Genomic DNA, 26,524 nt, shown 5'->3' with positions numbered 1-26,524 from the left:
CTTGAGTAACTGTTGATGCTTACACATTCATCCTCCAAAGTATCTTCACGTGTAAACCATCAAAGTATCCAAAGACTTGTAATAAGTCTGCCATATGTAGTAAGTGATGAATGTGTGTGTGTGTGTTAGGGGTGCCAAGTCCAATTCAAGAAATATCTAGGGACTTTGGGGGTGGAGCCAGGAGACTTTGGGGGTGGAGCCAGGAGACACTGGGGCGGAGCCAAGATCAAGGCTGTGACAAGCATCATGAACTCCAAAGGCCCTCACATTTAAAGGGACCACACACCTTTTCAATGCCTTCCTCCCATAGGAAATAATGAAGGATGGGTCACCTTCTTTTGGGGCTCATAGAATTGGATCCCCTAGTCCAATCTTTTTGAAACTTGGGGGGTATTTTGGGGAGAGGCACTAGATGCTATACTGAACATTTGGTGCCTCTACCTCAAAAAACAGCCCCCCCCCCAGAGCCCCAGATACCCACGGATGAATTCTCCATTATTTCCTATGGGAATACATCTCCATAGGGAATAATAAAGTTCCCAGCAGACATTTCCCTCCCCTCCCCCCGCTTTCTGATGACCCTGAAGCAGGGGGAGGGTTTCCACACCAGGGGATCCCCTGCCCCCACCTGGGGATTGGCAACCCTAGTGTGTGTGTCTATCTAGCTGTCATTGGGTAGTTCAGAGGGCAAAGAGACTGCTAACGAGGTGGCTTGCTTAAGGCCAATTATAAGAGCCCCCACAAAATGTATCTGATATTTCACACCATGTTTGCTTTCTCATGCTCAGGAACAACTAAAATTAAAGCAATAGAAGCTGCACCCCAGTTTAAAAAATGGCAATTAAAAATGGCATGGATGATACCAAAAGACCAACAAGTCTAGACCAGTTCAACTGGTGACTCACCAACTTGAATATTATCTCCCCCCCCCCCCCCACACACACACACTACACATTCTGGCTTGCCAGGTATTAGGCATCTCCTTAAAATGATTATGATCGCTTAACACAAATCATTTTAGGTACTGGAAATATTCAGATCCTAATACAAATTGTTAACATCTTTGGTGAGGTTGTCCTTGTATACAACATTACTGGACTCAACTAGCTTCAGTCATTTCTATTATTACAAGGTGTAACTCTTTGGGTTTCAATCCAGCACAAGGATCACGAAAGGACCACAGATCATCTTGGCTTCCTCCTCCTTTCTGATCCTGGGATAGGGCTGTAGCCAGAATGTGGGCAGTGCAGGTGGCTCCCCCGCATTGATTTTGCTGTGCCTCCATTCAAGTCTCCTCTTTTAATGACAAATTTAGGCAGGGTAGTCACTGCACTTTCCACCTATTCATCCTTGGCTTGGAAGGAGAAAGAAGAGAGAAGAAGAGAGAGAGGAGGAGGGACTCAGAGTGCAGCTATGGTCCTCCTCTGAGGGTCTGAGTCCAACGAAGTCTGGCCAGCTCTCCCTGCCCCTGCAACAATCCTCACTCCCCTCCCAAAAGGCCAACTCACTGCCACAGCATGGGTCAGAGGCAGGGAGAGCTGGCTGGACTTTATGATGCTCTTGTGTGTGCCTGTTCTCATTGCCCTTCTGGCTACATTATTTTTAAATTTATTTTTGTGGTGTCATGCCCCCTCACTGCCCCCTCAAAAAAATTCCTAGCTACAGGCCTGCTCTGGGAAAGTTTATTCCTAGAATTTCTGTACAAGGTGGCAAAATTGTTCCCGTCTTCTGTTTTTATCACTGAACTCTTTCAACCGCATCACTATTATTCCACACTGCTTCACTTCTTGGGTGCTATGACCCCAGAAATCATCTTGCCCAGGGTCAGGAAAATTGCTTGGGTTAGGGGCAGGACTCTTTTTTGAACAGGAATACCCAAGAATGCAGTTCCGGATGGCTTGGAATCAGGGGTGTGGCCTAATATGCAAATGAGTTCCTGCTGGGCTTTTTCTACAAAAATGTGAAGGGGTGAGTATAGGATAGTCAATACCAGCATTCATAACTCATGATTTAGCAGGAATGGCATAGAAGGCACCACTACCATTGTTAGAAAATGACAACTTCTGCAACAAGAAGTAATAAGCTACTTCCACGTTCTTTAACAAGATGATTCCTGTTCTATTTATCTCTTAGTCTCCATTACTATCACTGCTGGGAATAGTATGTAGAAGCACTAGAAATCCTTGGGAGACTTCCTATGGGAAAAAAGAACAATCTACTGTGCCTTATATGCCCACTTTTCTTAAAGTTGAAAGGTAACATATAAATGACCTGAATTAATAAAACATGGCTCTGTCTTTCTTTAAAATATGAAATGGATTTCATACTCTTCACATTCTTGTGCATGTTGATTTGGTATGGGAGATATGAAAAACCTGGCTATGATTTTCAAGTTTACAAATAATTTCCAGTTGTTATCTAAGACATTTTTGTTTGTGAGTGTGGTTTGGAATCACACCACTGTAGAGTCCCTAGAGTGCATTATCTGGTCAGGCAGAATCAACAGAACTATACAACATGGTAATAGACTACTACGTGGCAAACTTGCTTTGAATGGTTCTCAAAATCTATGGTGGCTGGACTATATTTGGGTTCTAACAGTTGAATCATAAACAAACCAGACTGAAAGAAAAAAAATGCCTTTCCAAAAAAAAAATCTCTTAGTTTGAACTGTTTAAAGGGAGAGAAAGTTGTACTGAGAAATCGTTCTTGAGATTTGATATTCAATAAATACCAGTGCCCTTTTGGAATGTTAATGTGAATCCACCTTCTAACTCACGCCATATAAATCATTCCATTCTATAAAGACACCAGACCCTTTGTAGAAATGCAAGTCCTGAGAAATTGTCCTTGAAAGGGGGTTACATGTCCATGTCCAGTAGCTAATTATCACTCAGGAGAAATCCAAGCTATTTGTGTTTAGTTTCTTGAAACACATCCAAGGAAGCCTGGTTCATGTTAGCAGCTCTGCCGCTTTGCCAAATCTGATCCTTCAAAATAGTGAAGCCAACTTAGGTGTTTCTGAAGCACAGAATGTTCCAACATAGTAAGCTTTTTAAAAAAATAAAAAAGAAAGAAAGAAATGTTTCACATTTGTCTAATTTTATGAGATAACTTTGTGCCCAAAGGCTAAAGCTGACCTCAGCACTGTCTCTTTCTCCCTCTTCCTTTCAGGAGCATGATGTTCAGAAAATAGTTTGTTCAAGAGAAGTTGGATATGTTGTTTTTAAAAAGCTCTGTCTTCTATTTACAAAATTTGGAAAAGACAGATAGGGATGCAACAGCAAGCACTGGATTTCTTCTTTTCATAGAACATCAGTACAGAATTCAACCAATTCTGGCCATTGGTAAGGCTAAGCTGCTTTCCAAGAAAGTGGTCTCAACTCCAACTTTAGACATCAAGCAATGCTATATTTAAAAAATTCCATGGTTTAGTTTATCTATTGATAATATATCTGCCAGAACACCACTATTGTACACTCATAAGCAGAGATACACTCCTCTCAGTCTGTTGATATCAGTGCTTAGGACTAAGTATGAGTCAAATGGCACCTTTAAGACCAACAAAGTTTTGGTTTTTTGGTGAGTATTTGGTTGTTTGAATGTGTGAATGCATGCATGCCTGGAAGTCATGACTGACTTCTGGTGACCGCTAATAGGGCTTGGATGTTTCAGAGAGGTGGCTTGCTTGCTTGCCTGTCCCTACCCTCCTGGCTCTGGTGTTCCTTGGGGGTCCCCCATCCAAGTACTTGCCAGGGTCGGCCCTGCTTAGTTTCTGAGATCTGATGAGATCAGGTTGGTCAGGGCCAAAAACCAACAAAGTTTTATTCATTGTATAAGCTTTCGTGTGAATGCACACTTCCTCAGATACAATGAAATGGAATTTACCATGGTCTGTTACCATGCATATGTTAAAACATCTTCATCATGTTAAGTGGTAACCATATAAATCAAACTTGTTATTCCTGAATCTGATAAATTTTCATTATGTTGCATGTTGATCAACCTCTGCCTATATGAATGGACCAGTAACTTCCATTTCATCGTATCTGAGGAAGTGTCCATGCACATGGAAGCTTATACAGTGAATAAAACTTTGTTGGTCTTAAAGTGCCACTGGACTCAAACTTTGTTCTGCTTCTACAGACCAACAAGAGCCAGTTTGGTGTAGTGGTTAAGTGTGCGGACTCTTATCTGGGAGCACCGGGTTCGATTCCCCACTCCTCCACTTGCACCTGCTGGCATGGCCTTGGGTCAGCCATAGCTCTGGCAGAGGTTGTCCTTGAACGGGCAGCTGCTGTGAGAGCCCTCTCAGCCCCACCCACCTCACAGGGTGTTTGTTGTGGGGGAGGAAGGTAATGGAGATTGTGAGCTGCTCTGAGACTCTTTGGAGTGGAGGGCGGGATAGAAATCCAATATCTTCTACCCATTGAATCAATGTTCAGGATTGCCCTGTATAGCTAATTAGGATTCATCAGATTACGATCTGAAACCACAACTTGAAGTTAATTAACCTCAGTTAGCCTTATGGTGCACAAACACAGCTTAAATATGTCTTGGTCTCTGGTGATCTTCTTGTCACACTGCAGGCTGAAAGGCAAGGGAAAGAGCAAAGGCAATGAAACCAGCATTTGTTGAGGCAAACCATGATTTGAATGGCCACTGAGAAACCAAAGTTAAAATAAATCATGTTTTTGCATTATGCTTGAAACAAGCTTCTGTTGTTTCTCTGAACTGCCTCCAATGGAAAACATTAAGTACAGAGGTAGTGTGTTTGGTGTTTGATATCCAGTAGCTGTTCTGCACATACATTTCATCAATCACGGATGTGACGTTACCAATGGTAACTTACCATTAATATAGCAATCTATAATATAATTGTCTTCAGTGGCAATGAACTCAAGGGCTTCCTTGTTAGATCAGGTCCACTTAGTCCAGCATTCTCTTTCCTACATCAGTCCTTGGAATACTTGAACACAGCCAGTTTGGATCAGGTTCTGAAGATGTCATAACCAAGCAGCCAATTTTTCAGTGATTGGTTTCGCTATGCACAATGATTGATGGCTGTTTCCTAAAACTGCACAGTACAGCAAAGCTGTCTATCATGCATTATAGGGTTTTCAACTCCTCCTTGGGAAATACCAGATGGGTAGAGCCTGGGGAGAGTGGAATTTGTAAAAGTGAAGGACCTCATCTGTGTATAATGCAATAGAGCCACCCTCTAAAGCAACCATTTTCTGCAGGGAAACTGATCCCTGTTGTCTGAAGATCAATTGTAATCCAGGGATATCTCCACCCTCACTCCAAAAGCTTAACCCCCCAAAATCTCCAGGTGCCAACCATATCTCCAGGTGGCAACTGAACCAGGTAAATTTGATTGTTAAAAACCTTCACTGCAATTCCTAATTGGTCCTTCCAATCCCTGGATTTTTTTTCTCTTCAGTTTCTGCCATCAGGTAGAAATACATCATCTTTAAACATCAGTGGTCCATTTAATTATCATGAATAAATGACAGCTAGGGAAAAAACACACAAGCTCCAAAGCAGCTGCAGTGATGAAAGTGTCATGATCCTGACGAGGAGGAGCTGGAAGGGTTAACAGACCTGGCAGAGTTGCCAGCCAGTTCCTCAGCTGAACAAACAGCAGCTGGCCCATCAATCACTCTCCACACACCAGTGTCAGCTGTTGACGATCAATCTCCTCCAAGCTATCCTTCTCCCATCTCAAGAGTTCAAAGCAGGCTCTGGAAAGAACTTTCAGAGCAAAGACATGAAGCACGCCGATGCTTCAGATCTCTCAGCCCTGAGTTCTAGCAGAGTCACTGCCATCCAGGAAGCAGGCTAATTGAGACTCCCATATAGCTCCGGAGACTTCAGGGGTTGGAAAATGCCAAGCTGAATTGCTTCTCAGAAGGGGAGCAGGCTGGGGCTTCTGTTCGGGGTAGTGGAGGGCAATTTATTGCCTACTGCCTACTTTTCTCAGTCAGAGATCAGTCCAAGATATGCACAGGAAACTCTGAGGAGATTTACCTTGGCTAAAAGGGAGTCCCGGGGGGACGGGGGGCTCCTTTGAGGCTTTGAGGGGTCTCCGGAGATGAGTTGCATATTCATCATCTGCAGAAGTTTCCAGAGTCATTTATTTGACATAAGCTCGACAGGATCCTAACCTTCTTTGAGACTGCTAAACATCTAAAGCTATACAAGACCAGTGTCGGATCTGGATAAGAAAAAGGTACTGATGACTATCTTCATTCCGGGACTATTTAAAGTTAAAAAATAAAATAAAATCAGAAGGTGGGAAATAGAGATTCAGAAAGCTTGGAAGAAGAAGGGGAGAAGGGGCAAAATTTGAACTTTGTCAATTTAAAGGACAGTGCTAAAAAGTGGAAAGGAATTTATTGTTTTGTCTACTTGTGGTTTTGGTGAAAAAGCCCCATCATCACAGATTTGCAGCTCTCACAGGAAATACGTCAAACATCGAGAGATCTTTTTACCAGTGAAAACGGGATTTGGTGGCAAGAAAAGCAGGAAGTGTCAGATGGAAGAGAGATTCCCATATAGCTCCCACCCAGGACCTGGTAACCTTGTGGAAGCAACAAGTCTATTCTCTGGCTTGCATCCACACTCCTTCCTGATCCTGACCTGTTTGATTTCCTTGGCATCCTGACCTTTTGGCTTTTGGACATTGACTTCTGATTCCGGTTTGTGATTCTGCATTGGTGACTTGGCTCCTGCTTGACTTCCTGGACTTTGACCTTGGACTGGCTTTGGACTCCTGCCTGCCTGCACCCTGAGAACGTGACAGATTGCTTCCACCTACACACTCACTCCACAAGATGGATGAGGAGGCAAGTGGAGGCTATGGACAGCTAGTAGCCTTGCTCATTCAGGTTCAGCACCTCACTCAAATGGTGGCTCACCTGCAACATCAGCAAGCTACTGTCGCTGCCCCACCCAAGTACCCAGTGCTTCCCCCAGAGAAGTTCGCTGGGAAGGTGGAGAAGTTTCCTGCATTCCTGGCACAGTGCAAACTGTATATTCAACTACGTGCCAGAGAATTCCCCAATCACAAGACCAAGGTATGCTTCATTGTCAGCCTCTTAAAGGGGCAGGCAGCTAAATGGGCTAACCCCTTGCTTCTAGCCCCACCACCCCTGCTGACTGACTACCAGGGCTTCTGGATTATATGGCAGTAGCTTCTGCTAACCCCCAGCAAGCAGCCACCACCAATCAGAAGATCTGGACCCTGAAGCAGGGTAGAGATTCGGTTTCCCAGTAGTCCACTGAGTTCAAGCTTCTGGCCCAAGACCTGGAATGAGGTTGCCCTCATGGACCAGTATATGGAGGGGCTGGCTGACAAAGTCCTTGATGAGCTGGCACGAGTAGACTGAACAGCCATGCTGCAAGGCCTAATCACGCTGTATCTCCACATTGATGGCCACCTGGAAAGTTGCCAAGCGCACAGCAGCGTCCATCCCTCTCAGCTGCCTCGCTGTCCAGCGACGGTGCCAACCCCGACGCACACCAGCCCCAGGACTGACGACCCTGAGCCTATGCAACTTGGGGCTGCACGGCTGCAGCTCACCCCTGAGGAAAAAGCATGGCACTGCTCACAGAATCACTGCCTGTACTGTGGAGGGACGGGGAACTTCTCCTCTGGCTGTCCCACCAAGCGCACCCAGCCCAGTACCATGCAACCACTGCCAGTAAAAGACCATCTGAGTGGACCCCCTGACTTGAGGCATCTAGCCAGGTCCCCTGAACCCTTCGTTACCGGCCAGGGCCCGTTTCTTGTACCGGTCACACTCGGCTTGCCGGATGGCCGTGGCTGTTCATCTATCCCATGGTTGACTCCGGGGCTGCCTGTTGCCTCGTCGACATGGCCTTTGTGAAGCAACACCAGATCCTGGTGCAGGACAAAGACACCCCGACCCTGATTGAAGTCATCGACAGGCGCCTCCTCCGTTCCAGTCCGGTGACTCAGGAGACCCACCCGGTCATACTCCAGATCCAACACCATCACGAGCAAGTACAATTTGATGTTGCTCACATGCCTCGTTTTTTCCTCATTCTGGGACTCTCCTGGCTTGTAAAGCACAACCCCCTTGTGGACTGGGCACAGGGAAAGCTGAGCTGCAAGGACCCTTGTCCTCACCAGGCCCGGTCGGCCACCCTGAATGCCACCGCCCCAGCAGCTGGTCCTCTACTTCCCCCGGCCTACACGGACTTTGCCAATGTCTTTGAGGAAAAGGGGGCCAACCAGCTCCCCCCACACCGGCTTTATGACTGCACCATCAATTTGGTACCAGGAGCACCCCTGCCCATGTGGTGGTTCTACCCCATGTCTGAACCGGAGCTAGCAGCCCTGTGGGACTTCCTTGCCAAAAACCTGGAATGGGATTTCATCCGGCCATCCACGTCCCCGCTGTCCGCCCCTGTTCTCTTTGTCAAGAAGAAAGACAGAGAGCTCCGGCCCTGCAATGACTACCGGGCCCTGAACAAAATCACCATCTGGGACCTCTACCCTTTGGCACTGATCTCAGAACTACTGGATTGCCTTAAGGGGGTCCACGTCTATACCAAGCTGGACCTCCAGGTGCATACCACTTGGTGCGGATCCACGCAGGAGACAAGTGGAAGACGGCGTTCAGGACCCGCTATGGCCAGTATAAGTATCTCATTATGCCCTTTGGCCTGACCAACGTCCCCGCTGCCTTCCAAAGGCTGATCGTCCGTGACCTGCTCAACCACTTTGTGATCATTTATTTAGATGACATTTTAATTTATTCCCAAAGCCCCACCCAGCACACAGGGCACATCCGCAATGCCTGTGCAAGCATGGTCTCTACGCGAAGCTAGAGAAGTGTGCCTTCAACTTAACAGCAGTAGAGTTCCTTGGGCACATCGTCTCACCCCATGGGACTCGGATGGACCCAAACAAAGTCAAGGCGGTCCTGACCTGGCAGATGCTGCAAAACCACAAGGACATACAACGGTTCCTTGGCTTTTGCAATTATTACCGCCAGTTCATCCCTGCCTATGCCGACGTAACCACGCCTCTGACCCAGCTCCTGAAAACCTGCTTCACCACCGAGCTGCTCCTGCATTACCCAGACCCGCAGCTGCCGTTCACAGTAGAGACCGACGCCTCCAGTGTGGGCCTCGGTGCAGTGCTATCCCAGTGGTAGGACCCCTCCCAGCCGCTACAACCCTGCGCATACTACTTGCAGCAGCTGATGCCTGCAGAGCACAACTACACCATCTGGGAGTGGGAACTCCTGGCCATCAAGACCACCTTCTGGCTTGCATCCACACTCCTTCCTGATCCTGACCTGCTTGATTTCCTTGGCACCCTGACCTTTTGGCTTTTGTACATTGATGGTTTGTGATTCTGCATTGGTGACCTGGCTCCTGCTTGACTTCCTGGACTTTGACCTTGGACTGGCTTTAGACTCCTGCCTGCCTGCACCCTGAAAACATGACAGAAAGCAATGTAGAGTATCCTCACCTGATGGAAGCAATCTGACCATTTCCTCAAGGCTATCCAACCGATATAGACGTAGCATGGGTGCACTTCTGTTCTGATATTAGTTCCAATGAATGAGTGATGCATGTAGTCTTAGTAAGTTAGGAATCTTTGGTTGTTTCTGAACATTTGTAAGGTTCCTTGCCATTAAGAAAAGCATGCAGTTCCCCTCAGTTATCCTGGTATCCCATTGACTCAGTACAAAAAGCCAAAAGCTGCCTTTCAAACTAGCTGGCTGAAGCTCCAAGACTCTTGGGACAAGTTTGTGTGGAAGTTACTTCTGTGCATCAGAGATCATATGGGGCTCTAAACTAGCTGCTGAGTTTTTAGGATTGGGGGAGTAATTGTCTATAGATGGCTCCAGTGACACCAAAAGCTGTTGAATGGGAGATGTTTGCCTGCCCGTTTTTCCCTACCACCACAACTACATGAGCTCATTTTGACTTATGCTAACCTGGCAAGAGTTTTTAGCTTCACATATTTTTTTTATACTGCTTTAACTCCAGGGATTTGGAGTGGAGTGGAGAGGTTGGGAGAGACAGGCAGAACAAGTTTGGTAAATGTCAAAGCTGGAGCCATCAGTATGGGCAAATATAATAGAGACATTGACTGCCAAAACTGGAACAGCAGCTGAACAAAAGGGAAATGTAGACTACTCTTGGCAATGCCCCAGAGTTTTAGCTAGTTGGGGCAGGGGGAGAAAGAAAATTCCAGCCCACACCATTGTAACCAAGAATTTTTTCTGTCCCTTGGGGAACTACAGATATTGGGGTGGGGGTGGGGGTTGTGATGACTTTTTTGTTTTAGTCTTCATCATGCATGTGCTTATCTTGGGGGAAAAATCATTTCTAGGATTTAATTATTTCAATCATTTCCTGTAATTATGGCTTCAGAGCAAACTTCAATAGCATGCATAAAAACACACTTCCGGTACACTACAAATACACTTGTGGCATATCACAGAAATGTAGAAAGTGATTCAATGCATTTCAGTGCATTTCAAGAGTAGCAGTGCAGTCCTTTGGAGAGGTACAGCTTTCTGTTTGTTGTCGTCAATAGATTGCAGTGCAAGAAGTGGCAAATGAAAGAAAATAGAAGTGTTCCAGGGTATAGCATAAGAGATAATAATAATATATAATAATAAAATTTTATTTATATCCCGCCCTCCCCGCCGAGACAGGCTCAGGGCGGCTAACAACATGTCCATACAGTAATTTATACAAAACTTTAAAATCAACATTAATCTTAAAACCATTCTGATTCACAGTTAACATAAATTAGCAATAACAATAAGCATTTCTGGTGCTATTCTGTCAGTTGGCATGATGGCGAAAGTCACTTAGGCGAGAGTCACTTAGATGAACCCATCAATCCACCAATTCTTCAATCAGCAGTCCGCAAAGGCCATCCTGAAAAGGGTGGTCTTGCAGGCCCTGCGGAATTGGTCAAGGCTCCACAGGGCCCGCACCTCTTCCGGGAGCTGGTTCCATAGGTGTGGAGCTACAATAGAGAAGGCCCGTGTGCGAGTGTTCTGCAGTTTTGCCTCCTTTGGCCCAGGGATAGCCAGCTTGTTCTTCCCCGCTGACCTCAGTGCTCTCTGGGGCTCGTATGGGGAAAGACAGTCCCTCAGGTAGGCAGGTCCTCGACCATATAGGGCTTTAAAGGTAATAACCAGCACTTTGTAGCAAACCCGGTATGTAACTGGCAGCCAGTGCAGTCCGCGCAGCCCTGGCTGTATGTGCTCCCACTTCGGGAGCCCTAATAACAGCCTAGCCGCCGCGTTCTGCACTAGCTGCAGCTTCCGGGTTTGGCACAGAGGCAGCCCCATGTAGAGGGCATTACAGTAGTCCAATCTTGAGGTGACCGTCGCATGGATCACTGTTGCTAGATCCCGATGCTCTAGGAAAGGGGCCAACTGCCTTGCCCGCTTTAGATGAAAAAACGCCGACTTGGCAGTGGCTGCTATCTGGGCCTCCATTGATAATGAAGGCTCCAGTAGAACTCCCAGGCTCCTGACCTGGTGCGCCGCTTTCAGTGGCACACCGTCAAAAACTGGGAGAGGTATTTCCCTCCCCAGAGCGCCGCGACCCACGCAAAGGACCTCCATCTTTGTCGGGTTCAACTTCAACCCACTCAGCCTAAGCCTGGTCCAGATTCCCTGGGACGCAGTCAGGCCGGCCATCCATTAGCAGATAGGGTGTTATTTCTTTAAGGACACAGTCAACACTAGGTCATGTGAACAGAGAGCTGGACTGCACTCTAAGGAGTGCATTAGATACCTTTTTTCTAACACATACACACACACACACACAAAAATCTTCCAGTTCTCCACATTCATTGGGATGATTTGTATTACCTTTTTAAACCCTACTATTTTTTAGAGAGTATACATACAATTTAACAAAATCATAGTGCATAATGAAACTAAAAAGGGGTCTATTGGTATCAATATTCAGACTAAACTGAATACCCATGCAATTAAGAAGAGGAACTATATATTCTGAAAAGCTCTTGTTGCTTACAGCATATCAAATGGTCCAATTCAGTAAGCTGGCCCATTTTTGCTATGTTCCATCTCTTAATTAGCCATTCTGAAAGGAAGGTACATCGTTTTGCTGCCAATGTTTACCAATTAAAATTTTGGCAATGGGTGCAAGATTCCAAATGATACTGTAATACTTGTTCCAAATCATAGCTTCCAAAAGACCAAGTGAAATATTGAATAGATCATTCAAACATAATTATAATCATATGCTAAATTACGTATATTTTCCTGATAAATAATTGGAGAATAACTGAATGTGGAAAAAGTCTACTTTAGGTTGGGTATGTGTAATTCCCCTGGTCCCCTCTGCTGCATGGCCGCGCAGTGCTATCGTTAAGCCCAAGACACTACACTATGTCTCCAGTATAAATCATCACTGGTATGATAAAATCTTGTACACACATACAATATGGTGTTTAAGTAGAATAATTTTATTTCATTCTCCTACTCTTTTTTGCTGCATGCTATGTATGAAGAGGACCAAATATGTTGATTTTATCCCCCTCTAATAATGACCCATTTATCATTTAGTGGTATACATGCCACCCAACACTTCCCCCCCAACTGAGACTCCTCCTTCACATGTGCCATGAAAACTTGCAGAACCAGAAACAAGGGAGTTGTGGATAAAGCTCAACAGCATCCCTCTCCCAATGGTAGAATCTACTTGGCCCAGACTTTCCTCATTTGCGTTTTATGTTGATAAAGAAAGGAAACAGATGCTTTCGGACTTCAAGGAAATATTTTGAATATGGCAGCATCTTTACTTAATTGTCTCTATTTGCTTATGGATAAAAGTAATTCCTCATCAATCTTTGAGACTCTTTGAAATAAAAAAAGTTGAAAATCCACATGACTGTATCACTGCTACTTTGTGTGAGATGTATTTTTTCCCCACTCTGATTTCAGGTGTCATTTTGATTATATGGACAAAGCTTCTGTGCCCTGGTTGGATATCAGAACTACTGTTGTGCTAGGCAGAGCAGAGAGAGGGATACAATGAGCACAAGCAAAAAGGCAAGCAGGGCCGCAGATGATCTTAGCCAGGTTGGAAGATTACCCACTTGAAAAACACCATAGATTACACCTACCTGCAAGATGGGAAAGGGTGCAAGTGGCCTGATCTGTTGGAGCATACATAATGTCCGTGAACAGAGCTATGATGAAGCAAATTGGGCTGGGAAGAGCTGACTTTGGATTTGCTAGACTGATGTGGAACTTGGACCAACTTTGGCTTCCTGTGTGCTTATTTCTGGGCCTTGACAAGCCTGCACATTTGTAATAGGGTTGCCAAGTCCAATTCAAGAAATATCTGGGAACTTTGGGGGTTGTGACGGGCATAATTGAACTCCAAAGGAGAAAGGTTGTGACGGGCATAATTGAACTCCAAAGGAAGTTCTGACCATCACATTTAAAGGGACCACACACCTTATAAATGTCTTCCCTCTATTGGAAATAATGAAGGATAGGGGTACCTTCTTTGTGGGCTCATTGAATTGGACCCCCGGTCCAATCCTTTTGAAACATGGAGGGTGCTTTGAGGAGAGGTACAGGATGCTATGCTGCAAATTTGGTGCCTCTACCTCAAAAAGTAGCCCTCCCCCCCACCCGAGCCCCAGATACCTACAGATCAATTCTCCATTATACCCTATGGGAATCGGTCTCCATAGGGAATAATGGGGTGCCCAGCAGACATTTCCCTCCCCCCTGGCTTTCTGATGACCCTGAAGCAGGGGGAGGGCCTCCAAACCAGGGGATCCCCTGCCCTCACCTGGGGGTTAGCAACCCTAATTTGTAAACAGGTTATTATAAAGACCATAAATCTGCTGTGTGCTTTTGTTCCAAGGAAAATTATGGATTGATTGACTGATTGATTGTCTCAGGTGAATTAAAACATTTTAAATAATGAAACTGAACCAGTATAAGACATGCAACAAATGGTGCAATGATTGGAAAATTAGAAAATTATGCAATAAAAATAATAAAAACCCTGTGTAAGACATGGCGTATCCTAAACAACACAACCCCCCCCCCTTCAGTTTCAGAATGTAAAAACTAATGCAGTAAGAACAAGATAATGCATACTATATTATGTGAAGGATATTCAATACTGATCAGGGCAAGTGGAAAATATTTAATTTCAAAAACACAATGCTAGACACTCAGATGGAGCATTACAGAGCCAGTGTGGTGTAATGGTCAGAGTGCTGGAATCTCCTAGATTCAAATCCTCACTTATCTGTGAAAATCGTTGGGTGACTGCTATTAAAGTTGCTCCTCATTCCAGGAAGTAATGGGGCCAACCATCCAAGTGATGGAATGGAAAGCCAGTCATGCTTTATTTATGCATTTTTATCGTACCTTTCCTCCAAACAGGTGAGAGGAGTGTATACATCCCCCTCATTTTGTCACCACATTTAATCTGTGAGATAGGTCAGGCTGTTTGAGAGTGGCTGGTTCAATGACACTCAATGCATTTCATGGCAAAGTGGGGATTTGAACCTCAGATGGTACCATCTGAAGTTAGGGATTAATGGCATGGAGGTGGCAGAGTAAAGAAATGATGGCCTATCACAGTTATGAAGCAGGTAACTTGTGTGGTGTGAAATATGTGCTCCAGATGCTGGAGTACAGATTGTGTCAACTGGTGTTGACTGTTCTGTAAAAGAGACTCCATGACAAGTTGGGCTCAGTGATGGACTTTGCCTATCTTGGTGGTTTTCTTTATAATCTCCATGGCCACTATGACTCTTCACAAGTTGGCAAACTGACACAATATATGAGAGAGGACTTTTGGGTTTGATATTCTGTCCTTGTCTGAAAATGGTTGTTGTTATTACTTGGGTTGTTGCCAATATGTTGTAGTCATGGTTCTACTTTTGTCTTTTGAGGACACACATCTCAGTCCTCCTATGTTCAAGTCACAATGCTATTTGAACTAAGGTTTCCACCAAGTATTTAAAAGTCCCATTAACACTCTTGATTCCATTTACGAGCTGGCCAGAGGGTTAAAGATTTTATTTATTTATAGTCTGCCTTTCTCACAGGTCCTTAAGACAGATTACACAGACTGAGTCAGTGCAGTTAACAGAATGTGACATTCAGTAACCAATGCATTAGAATCTTAGAAGTCTGGAACCATCAGAAAGAACTGAAGTACAGCTAAAGTATTCACATAGCACATAAGCAATACAAAAAGTACATATTCAAATCCTACTTACAGTAAGCTATACACAGCAGTATAAAGCACAGTCCCAATCATTTATCTAGGTAAGTTTGTTTTTTCATTTTCAAACAATATTATTAGTAACATATGGTAGTATATTCAATTTCTTACATCATTAATAACTACTTTTTTCTCTATCCCATATATTACTTTCTAACCACCCCTCCCCCCGTTATTTGACCCCCACCGTACTATACTTAAAATATTAGTATTAAAGGTACCCTTAATTAGAAAGAACCAAAATTCACATTCTCCTCCCTCTTATACTTAATCATTATCAAAAATTGTCCAGTGTCCTTTTATTTTCCACTCTTTTTCTACGTAACTTCTGAAGTTTTTCCACTCCATCTTAAATACTTCTAAATCATAGTCTCTTAAGGTTCTTGTTAACTTGTCCATTTCACTCCATGTCATAACTTTTACAATCCAATCCCATTTCTCTGGTATTTTTTTCTTGCTTCCACAACTGCGCATACAATGTCCTAGCAGCTGAGAGCAAGTAACAGATTAAAGTCCTATCTTCTTTTGGAAATTTTTCCATTTGTAATCCCAACAGAAAAGTCTCTGCCACTTTATTAAATTCATATCCCAAGATCTTGGAAATCTCTTGTTGAATCATCTGCCAATACTTTTTCGCTCTTTCACAAGTCCACCACATATGGTAGAAAGAACCTTCATGTTTTTTATATTTCCAACATCTGTCTGGCATCTTATTATTCATCTTTGCCAACTTTTTAGGAGTCATGTACCATCTATACATCATCTTTAAACAATTCTCTTTAATACTCTGACATGTTGAGAGTTTCATAGAGTTCTTCCACAAATGTTCCCATGTATCCATCTGTATTTCTTTATTTACATTAATTGCCCACTTAATCATTTGAGATTTCACTACTTCATCTTCCGAAGACCATTTTAAAAGTAACTTATAAATTTTCGAAATTAATTTTTCATTATCTCCAAGCAGAACTTTTTCCATTTCCATTTGTTCTTGTCTTATTCCTTTGGTTTTAAGATCACTTTTCACCAAACTTTTTATTTGTTGCATTTTAAACCAATCATACTTATAATTCAGCTCCTCAGCAGTTTTCAACTCTATTTTACCGCTTTGTATTTTTAATAGTCATTGTATGACATCCATTTTCCCTCTCCTAACTCAGCTGTTATTTTTATTACTTCTGCAGGCACTATCCATAGTGGTTTTCTCTCATCCCCATATTTCTTATACTTCATCCAGACATTTAGCAAATTATTTCTTATATAAAGGTGAGAGAAAAAACCATCCATCTTTTTCTTCCCATAATATATATAAGCGTGCCAGCCGAATTTATTTCCATGACCTTCCAACGTTAAAAGTTTTTTATTCAATAACGTCACCCAATCTTTTATCCACACCAAACAAACTGCTTCATGGTATAGTCTTAAATCTGGTAATTGAAATCCTCCTCTTTCTTTAGTGTCTGTTAAAACTTTCCTTTTAATCCTTGGTTTCTTTCCAGCCCATACGAATTCTGAGATCTTTCTTTGCCATTTATTAAATTGTTTGCTGTCTTTCACAATTGGGATAGTTTGGAATAGATATATTATTCTCGGCAAAATGTTCATCTTAATTGCAGCTATTCTCCCAAGTAATGACAAATTAAGCTTGTTCCACTTTATCATGTCTTCATCCATTTTACTAGCAAAGGAGCCCCTAAGGGTTCTGTGACTAAACCAGCCTCCAATATAATCAACAAATTTTCATTGAAATTTATAAAGGAAACATAAACAACCACTTAAAGCAGTGAATTGTACATAAGGTGAAGTCATACAATATGCACAGTCCTTTCTAAGGACAAAATTAGGTGAAGTTATATCGTATGCACAGTCTTTCTTGGGCCCAATAGGCCTCCAAATGGTTTCAGCCAAGAACTGGCAAAGTAGAGTCTTCTTCACAAGTCAAACTGCTGTAGAAAAAAAGCCACGAAGGCAGCACCTCTCTGCCTCTGTTTCTCTGAAGCTTCCACAGGCTTAATGCAAAAGATTACAAAGTTGATAATGGAAATCAATCCTTCAAGTACAATGAAAGTTACATTTATAATGTGGTGCTCCAGGGAGGTGTTAATTGTATAGGATTTTCATTTATAAACATTATGTCATCTGCAAATGCTCTATATTTATAGGTAAATCCTTTAATTCTCATTCCTTCTATTTCTTCATCTTCTTGTATTTGCATCAATAAGATTTCAAGAGTCATTATGAACAACAATGACGAAAGTGGATAACCTTGTCTTGTGCCTTTGCTAATTTTCATTTCATCTGTGAGATCTGCTTTTATACATAACCTTGCACGTTGTTCAGTATATGTTGCCTTTATCATTCTTACAAAGTTTCCCCCTAACTTTATTTTTTCCATAACTGCAAACATAAAGTCCCATTTCAGATTATCAAAAGCTTTCTCTGCATCCACAAAAATAATGCAACTTCCTTCCCTGGATGTCTTTCATAATATTCTATAATATTTACAACAGTTCTAATATTGTCTCTTATTTGCCTTTTGAGGAGAAAGCCCGCTTGATCTTCCTTTATAAAATTTATTAAATATTGTTTGAGCCGTTCTGCCAGGATTCTTGTGTATATCTTATCATTATTTAATAATGAAATTGGTCTATAATTCTTTACATTCGTGACGTCTCTATCTTCCTTTGGAATCAATGAGATTACAGCTTCTTTCCATGTATTGGGGTATTTTCCCATTTAATCTTATCGCATTCATCAATTTTTGAAGTTTCGGTACTAATTGTTCTTTAAGCATTTTAAAAATTTTGCTGTATATCCATCTGGACCAGGTGCCTTTCCAATTTTCATTACATTAATCACTGCTTCAATTTCTATTTTTTCAATTGGATCATTCAAAATTTTTTCCATATATTCAGTTAAGGGTGCTATCTTGATCTTTTGCAAATATATTTCGATCTTTCCTTTCCTTACTTTAACACCCTTAAATAAATTAGCATAATACTTTAAAAATTCTCTCTTTATTCCTTCTTGGTCCACCATCTCTTTCCCATCAACCACAATTTTATTAATAATTTTACTTTCTTTCTTTTTCTTCAATTGCCAGGCCAAGTACTTTCCAGGTTTATTTGCACCCTCAAATGATTTCTGTTGTAATTTTTTTTCAAATTCCATTCCATTTCATTTAACAAATGTCTCATTTGTGTTTGCAATATTGTAATCTCCCTTATAATTTTCTTTTTCCCTGGCCTTTTTCTTAATTCACATTCTTTTTTCTTAATTTAATTTTGAATGCCCAATATCTTTTGCTCTCTTATCTTTATTATTTAGTGTTATTAATATTCTTCTAATTACTGCCTTATTGGCATCACATAGCGTCTGGAATTCTAAAATCTTCTCTTTCATTAATTTGGAAATAAGCTTTAGTTTCATTTTCTAAAGATGTCACTATTTCTTTATTTTGTAATAAATCATTTATTCTTCATCTTCTCGACTTTTTAGACAATTTTGTAATCCACATTAATGGGTTATGGTCAGCTCCTATTTTGGGTAAAATCTCTATCTTCCTTGTTATAAGTCCCAAATCTTTAGTACCCCACAACATGTCAATTCTAGAAAAGGAATTATGTCTGGCTGAGAAAAAGGTGTAGTCCCGTACTTCAGGATTAAACTTCCTCCATATATCCTCCAAACTCTCTTGTTTAACCAGTTCAAAGAAAGATTTTGGCAATTTCCCTTCTTTGTCAATTTTTTTCTTCCCAGATCTATCTATTGTGTTCTGAATTGTTCCATTAAAGTCCCCCACAAACAAAATTTGCTCATAAGTCACTTCATCAAGATGTTGCATAATATTTTTAAAGAAAATGTCCTTTGCACCATTTGGAGCATAGAGTCCCAACAATAAAGTCTTTTTAGCATTCAATAAAATTTCCACTGCTATGTATCTTCTATCTTTATCTTTAAAAAACAATTTCGGGTCTAATTCTTTTTTAATATAAAAAATTACTCCTCTCTTCTTCTGTTCAGCCAATGTATAAAATTCTAGTCCCAATTGCTTATTCCATAAAAATTTATAATCCTTTTGTCTAATATGCACTTCTTGTAAACAAACTATATTACAATTTTTTTTATCCAATGGAATGTTGCCCTTCTTTTTTGTGGTGAATTTAGTCCATTTACATTCCAAGATATCAATTTGTAATCCATCATGATGCAAATTCTTTATTCTCTCCATAAAATCTATGCAGTTCCTGTGCGTTTGTAATTGTAATCCTTTTCCCTTGAAGTTCAAAGCTCAAACCTTCAGGTATTATCCATCTGTATCTCATTCCATTGTCACGTAGTTTTTCTGTCAATTTTTTATATGCATTCCTGTCAGTTAACACTTGTTTTGGCAACTCTTTCATAATTCTTATTCTACTACCTCCCACTATCAATGTCTTTTCAAAAATTTTGTTCATGATTTTTTGCACCGTTTCTTTTGTCATAAATCTTATAACCACATCTCTTGGCAGATTGTTCTTTTTTGCATAGTGTGTTCACTCTATACATATAATCGTACATATTTCTATTCCATTCGGGATCTTCCTCCAAAAATTCTGCAATTATTTTTATGATATATTCTTTCAAATCAGATTCTTCATCTTCTGGTACACCTCTCAAACGAATCTGTGTCTCCATCAACTTGCAGTCATGTATTATCACCTTTTCTTGTAATTTTAACAAGGTGGAATCATGTGTTTTCACTCTCTCTTCCACCTTTTGCACTTTTTTTTGTTATTACTACAGTTTCATTTCTGAGATTCTCTATCTCTTTTTTAATTCTTTTTTTGAGTTCTCAATGTCCTTTCTTATTTCTTTTTTAGAAGCAGTTATCATTTTTTTCACCCCCTTCATTATTCTGGCTTCCATTGCATCTAATTGGGCTTGCATTTTCTCCATTGAAGCAGACCTAGTACGGATTTGCTTCGGGTCTGACATATAAAAAGATAGAGAATTTTTATTAGGGTTTGTAGAATCTTTCGGGCTCAAGTGCTGTGTTCTACTGGAGAAAGTTTTTCTTCCAGACGTTTTGTTCTCAGCTGTGAAGAACATCCTCAGTGGTGTTGCAGCCGGAGCAGGCGCTCTGACCTTCTTGGCTGCTGTACATTGAGTGAGGCCAGGGCTGCTGGAGAGCTGCTATTTCTAGGCTGGAGGGGGTGTGGTGAAAGGGCAATAGGTTTGTGGATGTGCCTATTGTTTGGTGGGGCTTCCTGGAAGGGTAGTGATAAGGAAACTGGCTGTTGAATGTGACTATTGTTCTGTGTTAATTGCTGGGAGGGTTGGAAGGGGTGTGAAGAAAAGGAAGATGGTTGTTGACTGTGCTGATTGTTCTGTGGAATGTACTGGTTGTTTTGTGAATTTCTGCAATTTATAGTCTGTAGGGTGTTTTGCAGAGCTGGATACCAAGACTGGTGGATGGAAATGCCTTCTTCCTTTCTGTTAAAGTTGTGCTGGTGTTTGTAAATCTCAATAGCTTCTCTGTTCAGGCGGGTATGATAATGTGATAATGTGAAGCCATAGAAAGGACTTCAGTTCTTTCAAAGTGGATGACATGGTCTCAATCTTTATCTCACCAAATTAAATGTGGACCATCAAGTTTAATAAAGTGAAGCTTGCCCTTTCCAATGAACCCAATTTCGCCGCCCTCTGGGCCTCCCAGGTTCAGATATTAATATTTAAAGTTTTTATTTTCCCCAAAATGGCAGTCGCGACTTTTGCTTCACTTTAAAATTTTTCCTTCTTTTCCCTTTATTCAATTCAGATCTTCTTCACCACTGTCCAATAGTCCTTATTTTAAAATGACCAACTCAATTAACTCCACCAATTTTTATTGTCCCAGTCACTTTAAAAACATTGTTAAAACTTTGTCCTCCCAGCAATGGCTGCCGATGTTTTTCTCTGATATTATAATCCTAGAGTAGGCTGTTTCCTTCTCTTACTTCCTTCTTCTTCCTCTGGTACTTCCTGCTTTTCCTGCCACCAAGTCTCATTTCACTGGTAGAGAAATCTCGTGATGTCTGACGTACTTCCTGTGTTGACTGTGAGTGCTGCAGATCTATGACGATGGGGCTATTTCCTCAACTGCAGATAGACTAAACAATAAATTCCTTTCTCATTTTAGCACTGTCTTTTAGGTTTACAGAGTTCAAATTTAGCCCCTTTTCTTCTCCTCCTTTCAAACGTCCGTTATATCCAACTCCCACCTTTTAACTTTGTTTTGTTTAGCTTTAATTAGTCCTGGAGTGAAAAGATAGCGATCAATACCTTTTTTTGTTGTTTATCCAAATCGACACCAGTCTTTTATAGGTTAGATGTTTAAAGTTGTAAAAGAAGACTCGGATCCTGTCAAGCTTAAGTCAAATAAATGACTCTGGAAACTTCTGTAGATGATGAATATGCAACTTCTCTCTTGAGATCCCTCAAAGCCTCAAAGGAGCCCCCTCTGGGACACCCTTTCAGCCAAGGTAAGTCTCCTCAAAGTATCTGTGCATATCTTGGACAATTCTCTAGCTGAGAAAAGTAGGCAGAAGGCATTAGTTTGCCTTTTACTATGCCGAACAGAAGTTCCAGCCTTCCCCCATTAAGGAAAGCAGCTCAGCTCGCCATTTTCCAATCCTGGAAGTCGATTTATATGGGTAAGTTTGTGAACCATTTTGTACATTGCAACCCTATCACCTGTACAGAAAAGCCCTCTTGAATAGTTCAGTTTTGCATAGTTTGTGGAAAGCCAGAAAAATGGGAACTTTCCTGACCTCCTTGGGCAGGCCATTCCATAAGGTGGAAGCTGCAATGCAGAAATCATATACGTGGGCAGTAGTTGATTTTGCCCATTCACAGATTGGCACCATGCAGAAGACCCTTCTGACATGAGTGAAGTTGTCATGGTGGAGCATATGGGGAGAGGTAGTCCCACAAATAAGGGCTTTGAATGTGATAGCCAATACCTTAAAATGAGCCCAGTAATAGATGGGCAGTCAATGGAGCATCTGCAGAATAGGAATAACATGCATGCTCCTTTTAGCTCTCATTAACAGCCAAGCCAAGGCATTCTGGGCCAGCTGGAGTTTCTGAGATGATTTTGAGAAGAGACCAATGTACAGTGCATTACATTAGTCTAGTGTCAGTGTTACTGTGGTGTGGATCCAGGAGGCCAGGTCAGCTGTATCAAGGTAAGAAGCCATTTTACAAGTGTTGGGAGAAAGCTTTGTTTGCAGTTGCATTATCTTGTTTCTCCAGCAATAAAAAAATCTGGATCTAGTATGACCCCAAGGCTTTTAACTGAGTCAATCAAGATCAGTTGAACTCTATTAAAAAGTGGGAAGAACAATGTCCTTAAAGACCTGCTCCTACCCAGCCAGCATTACTTCCATCTTTTCAGTGTTTAGTTTTAATTTGTTCACTTTTAGCTAGTTAACCACCATGGCCTGGTAGTGATTCAGGACCTCTACCACATCACCAGGAAATTTGGATAAGGATGTATAGAGCTGGGTATCATCAGCATATTGATGGCAACCAACCTGCAAACACAAGCAATTTGTCTTAAGGACTTTATATAGAGACTGAAAAGCATGGGGGTAGCATTGCACCTCATGGAACCCCACAAGATAGGCTCCACACTAATGACAACTGGTTTCCAATTGCAACCCTTTGAGTCCAATTCACGAGGAATGGTTTGAAGTAGTTCAATACCCATCCCTAGGCTAAAATGATTTTCCAGATTGCCTTGGATTTAAAAAAACAAAACAAAACACCTTGGTTCAGGGTAAGGCTGTTATTTTTCAATTCATGACCATTGCAAACATACCCCAATTTTATTTTTAAGTGTCTTAAAGGATCAGTTCTTTGCTGTTACTGTTAAGGATCATCACTTCTAAAATCGGTCATTTGAGACACATTGAGCAAGAAGGAAACATGGGATATTTTCCAGCAACATCAGCCAGTAATTATAAAAACGAATTCTCCAAGGTTTGGAAAATTCACCTTCCTATTAGGGTCTAATTATCTGCAAATGGTTTGGGGCCAGTATCTCATTGCCTGCTATTCATATTCTTTGTATTGGCTGCCGTAACTGGCAAGTCCGAAATGTTTCTTTTTTGTATTGGTCTTGGGAATTAAACACAGGGAAAGAAGTTGGAAAACTCTAGGAACCAACTGGAAAAAAAACTTGGCCTGAACACTTAGTTAAGTGACTGAAAGGTGTCTCCACAATTAACTCTCAAACAATTAACTAAGTATATTTTAGAACTACTCAACTGGCACATTGGTAAAGGGCTGGGGGTAAGAATCAATCTGCTATTCTCCTATGAAAGTCCCATCAGAATGAAAGGGAACCACAAACGCATTCTGTACTCGTGTGCAATGCACATGGGAGATTACACAACAAAGTGACCCAGTGGATTATGATCACCTCATTGAAATTAATGCGAATTTTACAAGCGCACAGGTACAAAAAACATTCCCAAAGATTTCATTGAGTTCTTCCTAATGAACTGAGTCTTTTCACTAAATCCAGTGGGTCTGTTACAATTTCTACAGCATACTTATATCAGCAGTGCCTTAGAATCAAGCCCAATGAATGTGCAAGTGGGAATTTACTACAGGACTTAATTAGGCTGTAAGGCAAAACATCTCTGAACCAAATTTCTCCTGGGATTTTGGAGTTTAACAGTGCATTTCAGTGCAGAATTTCTCCAATCTAAACCACTGAACTGAAAATTACCTGGTCTTGTTTCAGAAGTGAAACTGATACATTATGCCTTTTTTATTTACAAATTTTGCATGAGTTGCCTACAGATTTTACCAATTCATCCAACCCCACCCCCCTTTCTTCTCCTTTAAAGACATGCACATGAACTTTGATAAAAAATACTGCAAAAAATAAAATTTGACATGGTCATACACTTGATAGCTTGGCATCAGTAATGTGGGGCAGGGGGTCAAGGGTACCAGAAGAAACAAAAGCTGTGTCAGACTGCATATGTTGTGTTTCCCAAAAGGATTCTCCTAATTAAATTGGAATAGAGGACAAATCAAAAATAGAGAATAATCTTCCCAAACAGTAAAGGAACAATTCCAAGGTAGTTTGCCTATGATACTCCCAAGAACAAAAGTTTGTGAGGAAAATTAATCACAGCAACCGGTTTGTTAGCGATATACAGTACTACACAGAGGCAACAATGGAGTCATAATTACTCAGTTCTGAACAAGTGAGATGTATATTATCATAAGTAAATTGAATGTTGATTCTCTCATTATATTTGCCGTAGGAGGAACAGATTATTCTTGGTCTGTGGGTATTTCTCACATATCTATGTCAGAAATGATTTGCTCAAACATGCCATGCATTTGAAAGCATTTGCTTTCTGATGAACACATACCCTGCCAGCTGCACTCTAGAGAATTGCCACAACCAGTTTTGACAGCAAGAGGTTTGGGCATATCTAATTTACATCTGGGAGTTTTAAATTCACAAAAGAATTGAATTTAGGCATACCGTTTCTTCCTCTCTATAAATGACAAAGGTATTCATTAACAAGTACATTTCTCCAGAACTCATTGGGTGTCATTTGTTTCAGAATGTCTTGCACATTTTAAAATCTGGGTCCAATAATGAATGTAAGCCAGAGGCCTGGCCCTCCAATGGGTGCTATTTGTCCCTCCCTATTTCCTGTCCATGAAATAAGCAGAGATGCTCAATAAACCCTAGGTTCTGCTCATGGGCACAGATGTCCTTAGAATAAAGTGAATTGGGGTGACTGCTCTGAGTCAGGACTCAGCTTTGGGAGACCTTGCCCTCTCATATCACAGTGATATGTTGCCACCAGGAGGAGACAGATCTGTCTGTAAAAAGGTAAAGGTAGTCCCCTGTGCAAGCACTGAGTCGTTACCGACCCATGCAGGGTCAGCGGGTGGGAGTTGGCCAAGTAGGCAGCTGCCTCGGGTGCCACTTGGCCTAGGAGTGCCATGAAGTGCCCCCTCTCCCTGTGGCCACCTGCCCACCACCATTTGCCTCTCCTCAGCAGCCCTCCAGGTGTCACAGCTGCCCACCGCCCTCTCCCCGCGGCTGCCCTCCCCTCCCTTCAGCCGCTCGCCTGCCTGCTGCTGTTTACTTCCCCTTGCCCACCGTTGTCCGCTGCCCCCCACTGCTGTCTCCCCTCCGCCAGCTGTCGGCTCAGCAAAGTCCAGGGGACACGTGGCAGTGATTTAATAATGAAGTCACTGCCATGTGCCTCCCCCGGACTTTGCCGAGCCAGCAGTTAGCATGGGGGTGGGTGGGGATGGCGGCGGGCAGCAGATGGTAGCAGGCGAGGGGAAATAAACGGCGGTGGTTGGCGGGTGACCTACAGGCAGGCGGGCGGCTGCAGGGAGGGGAGGATTGAGGAGGGGAGTGATATTATCATGTCATTGGGGTGTGTGAAAAAAAACCTTGGGGGGGCAGAGGTCATGAGGCAGCCTAGGGGCGCACACACCCCTAACCCCAAGCCTGAACCCCTGCGGTGATGTCGCATCAAGACATTTTCTTGACGGACTTTTTGTTACAGGGTGGTATGCCATTGCCTTCCCCAGTCATCTACACTTTACCCCCAGCAAGCTGGGTACTCATTTTACCAACTTCAGAAAGATGGAAGGCTGAGTCAATTTTACATCGGTTGAACCCAGCTTCCGCCGGGATAGAACTCAAGTCATGAGTAGGGATGTGCAAAAAAAAAAAAAAAAAATTCAGAAGTGCACGGATTCGGAAGTATACGGGGGGAAAAAAATTCAGAATCCCATATATTTCTGAATTCCGTAGTCGGAATAGCCGCATATATGGTAGATGCGCAGCTATTTCCGAATATACGGCCCATTATACCCTATGGGCCATTGAAATCAATGGCAAATAGGGTACATTTGAAGCTACCTGGAGGGGAGGTGGTTTGAGGGAGAGCCGCCAAATTTGCAGGGGATCTGCAGGGGACTCTCCCCTATAAACCTCCCAAGTCCCAAAAAGATTAGGCCAGGGGGTCCCATTCCAGGGGCACCCAAAGAGGGTGCCCCTATTCCACCATTATACCCTCTGGGCCATTGAAATCAATGGCAACATAGGACATAATTAGAGGCTACTGCGGGGCAGGAGGTTTGAGGTAGAGCCCCTAAAACTGCAGGGAACCCGCAGGTGACTCTCCCCTACAAAACTCCCAAGTCCCAA

Source organism: Heteronotia binoei, chromosome 5 (assembly GCF_032191835.1).
Source record: "Heteronotia binoei isolate CCM8104 ecotype False Entrance Well chromosome 5, APGP_CSIRO_Hbin_v1, whole genome shotgun sequence".
NCBI lineage: Eukaryota > Metazoa > Chordata > Lepidosauria > Squamata > Gekkonidae > Heteronotia > Heteronotia binoei.
The sequence above is the reverse complement of the archived record's forward strand: the minus strand, read 5'-3'. Positions refer to the sequence as shown.